Source organism: Paramisgurnus dabryanus, chromosome 9 (genome assembly GCF_030506205.2).
Source record: "Paramisgurnus dabryanus chromosome 9, PD_genome_1.1, whole genome shotgun sequence".
Lineage (NCBI taxonomy): Eukaryota > Metazoa > Chordata > Actinopteri > Cypriniformes > Cobitidae > Paramisgurnus > Paramisgurnus dabryanus.
In genome coordinates, this window is record NC_133345.1 from 6,767,197 (window position 1) to 6,769,696 (window position 2,500).

At 48.0% G+C, this 2,500-nt stretch overlaps 7 non-coding genes and 3 pseudogenes across 7 annotated transcripts; all 10 read left to right on the forward strand.

Moving 5' to 3' along the window:
• Positions 1–64: 64 nt before the first annotated feature.
• Positions 65–183, forward strand: LOC135725199 (5S ribosomal RNA). Its single transcript, XR_010524844.1, has one exon. It is a non-coding gene; the product is annotated as a 5S ribosomal RNA (ribosomal RNA).
• A 126-nt stretch (positions 184–309) lies between these two features.
• LOC135724198 (5S ribosomal RNA) lies at positions 310–428 on the forward strand. Its single transcript, XR_010523869.1, has one exon. It is a non-coding gene; the product is annotated as a 5S ribosomal RNA (ribosomal RNA).
• A 125-nt stretch (positions 429–553) lies between these two features.
• On the forward strand, positions 554–672 carry LOC135726087 (5S ribosomal RNA; annotated as a pseudogene).
• A 125-nt stretch (positions 673–797) lies between these two features.
• On the forward strand, positions 798–916 carry LOC135724408 (5S ribosomal RNA). The gene has a single exon (XR_010524075.1). It is a non-coding gene; the product is annotated as a 5S ribosomal RNA (ribosomal RNA).
• Positions 917–1,042: 126 nt separating this feature from the next.
• On the forward strand, positions 1,043–1,161 carry LOC135726144 (5S ribosomal RNA; annotated as a pseudogene).
• Positions 1,162–1,281: 120 nt separating this feature from the next.
• Positions 1,282–1,400, forward strand: LOC135726701 (5S ribosomal RNA; annotated as a pseudogene).
• A 125-nt stretch (positions 1,401–1,525) lies between these two features.
• On the forward strand, positions 1,526–1,644 carry LOC135724412 (5S ribosomal RNA). Its single transcript, XR_010524079.1, has one exon. It is a non-coding gene; the product is annotated as a 5S ribosomal RNA (ribosomal RNA).
• Positions 1,645–1,770: 126 nt separating this feature from the next.
• LOC135723306 (5S ribosomal RNA) lies at positions 1,771–1,889 on the forward strand. The gene has a single exon (XR_010523014.1). It is a non-coding gene; the product is annotated as a 5S ribosomal RNA (ribosomal RNA).
• A 125-nt stretch (positions 1,890–2,014) lies between these two features.
• LOC135723305 (5S ribosomal RNA) lies at positions 2,015–2,133 on the forward strand. The gene has a single exon (XR_010523013.1). It is a non-coding gene; the product is annotated as a 5S ribosomal RNA (ribosomal RNA).
• A 126-nt stretch (positions 2,134–2,259) lies between these two features.
• LOC135724196 (5S ribosomal RNA) lies at positions 2,260–2,378 on the forward strand. Its single transcript, XR_010523868.1, has one exon. It is a non-coding gene; the product is annotated as a 5S ribosomal RNA (ribosomal RNA).
• Positions 2,379–2,500: the final 122 nt, after the last annotated feature.

Sequence of the window (2,500 nt, forward strand, 5' to 3'; positions counted from 1 at the left end):
GTTCAATGATGTCATGGCGTTGCCACATAAGTCTTGAAGTGTCTATCGAAGCGAGTCAGCACTCGCTTACGGCCACACCACCCTGAGCACGCCCGCTCTCGTCTGATCTCGGAAGCCAAGCAGGGTCGGGCCTGGTTAGTACTTGGATGTGAGACCGCCTGGGAATACCAGGTGCTGTAAGCATTTAATTAATTAATTATTTTTTTTATGTCATTTTTTCCCATGAATGCGTCCTTTCTGTAACCATTTACCGATGTCATTGCGTTGCCACATTAGCCTTGAAGTGTCTCTCGAATCGAGTCAGCACTCGCTTACGGCCACACCACCCTGAGCACGCCCGTTCTCGTCTGATCTCGTAAGCCAAGCAGGGTCGGGCCTGGTTAGTACTTGGATGGGAGACCGCCTGGGAATACCAGGTGCTGTAAGCATTTAATTAATTAATTATTTTTTTATGTCATTTTTTCCCATGAATGCGATCTTTCTGTAAGCGTTCACCGATGTCATGGCGTTGCCACATAAGTCTTGAAGTGTCTATCGAAGCGAGTCAGCACTCGCTTACGGCCACACCACCCTGAGCACGCCCGCTCTCGTCTGATGTCGGAATCCAAGCAGGGTCGGGCCTGGTTAGTACTTGGATGGGAGACCGCCTGGGAATACCAGGTGCTGTAAGCATTTAATTAATTAAATATTTATTTATGTCATATTTTCCCATGAATGCGTCCTTTCTGTAACCATTTACCGATGTCATTGCGTTGCCACATTAGCCTTGAAGTGTCTCTCGAATCGAGTCAGCACTCGCTTACGGCCACACCACCCTGAGCACGCCCGCTCTCGTCTGATCTCGGAAGCCAAGCAGGGTTGGGCCTGGTTAGTACTTGGATGGGAGACCGCCTGGGAATACCAGGTGCTGTAAGCATTTAATTAATTAATTATTTTTTTTATGTCATTTTTTCCCATGAATGCGTCCTTTCTGTAACCATTTACCGATGTCATTGCGTTGCCACATTAGCCTTGAAGTGTCTCTCGAATCGAGTCAGCACTCGTTTACGGCCACACCACCCTGAGCACGCCCGCTCTCGTCTGATCTCGGAAGCCAAGCAGGGTCGTGCCTGGTTAGTACTTGGATGGGAGACCGCCTGGGAATACCTGGTGCTGTAAGAATTAAATTAATTAATTATTTATGTCATTTTTCCCATGAATGCGTCCTTTCTGTAAGCGTTCTCCCATGGCATGGCGTTGCCACATTAGTTTTGAAGTGTCTCTCGAATCAAGTCAGCACTCGCTTACGGCCACGCCACCCTGAGCACGCCCGCTCTCGTCTGATCTCGTAAGCCAAGCAGGGTCGGGCCTGGTTAGTACTTGGATGGGAGACCGCCTGGGAATACCAGGTGCTCTAAGCATTTAATTAATTAATTATTTTTTTATGTCATTTTTTCCCATGAATGCGTCCTTTCTGTAAGCGTTCTCCCATGGCATGGCGTTGCCACATTAGTTTTGAAGTGTCTCTCGAATCAAGTCTGCACTCGCTTACGGCCACACCACCCTGAGCACGCCCGCTCTCGTCTGATCTCGGAAGCCAAGCAGGTTCGGGCCTGGTTAGTACTTGGATGGGAGACCGCCTGGGAATACCAGGTGCTGTAAGCATTTAATTAATTAATAATTTTTTTTATGTCATTTTTTCCCATGAATGCGTCCTTTCTGTAACCATTTACCGATGTCATTGCGTTGCCACATTAGCCTTGAAGTGTCTCTCGAATCGAGTCAGCACTCGCTTACGGCCACACCACCCTGAGCACGCCCGCTCTCGTCTGATCTCGGAAGCCAAGCAGGGTCGGGCCTGGTTAGTACTTGGATGGGAGACCGCCTGGGAATACCAGGTGCTGTAAGCATTTAATTAATTAATTATTTTTTTATGTAATTTTTTCCCATGAATGCGACCTTTCTGTAAGCGTTCACTGATGTCATGGCGTTGCCACATAAGTCTTGAAGTGTCTATCGAAGCGAGTCAGCACTCGCTTACGGCCACACCACCCTGAGCACGCCCGCTCTCGTCTGATCTCGGAAGCCAAGCAGGGTCGGGCCTGGTTAGTACTTGGATGGGAGACCGCCTGGGAATACCAGGTGCTGTAAGCATTTAATTAATTAATTATTTTTTTTATGTCATTTTTTCCCATGAATGCGTCCTTTCTGTAACCATTTACCGATGTCATTGCGTTGCCACATTAGCCTTGAAGTGTCTCTCGAATCGAGTCAGCACTCGCTTACGGCCACACCACCCTGAGCACGCCCGTTCTCGTCTGATCTCGTAAGCCAAGCAGGGTCGGGCCTGGTTAGTACTTGGATGGGAGACCGCCTGGGAATACCAGGTGCTGTAAGCATTTAATTAATTAATTATTTTTTTATGTCATTTTTTCCCATGAATGCGATCTTTCTGTAAGTGTTCACCGATGTCATGGCGTTGCCACATAAGTCTTGAAGTGTCTATCGAAGCGAGTCAGCA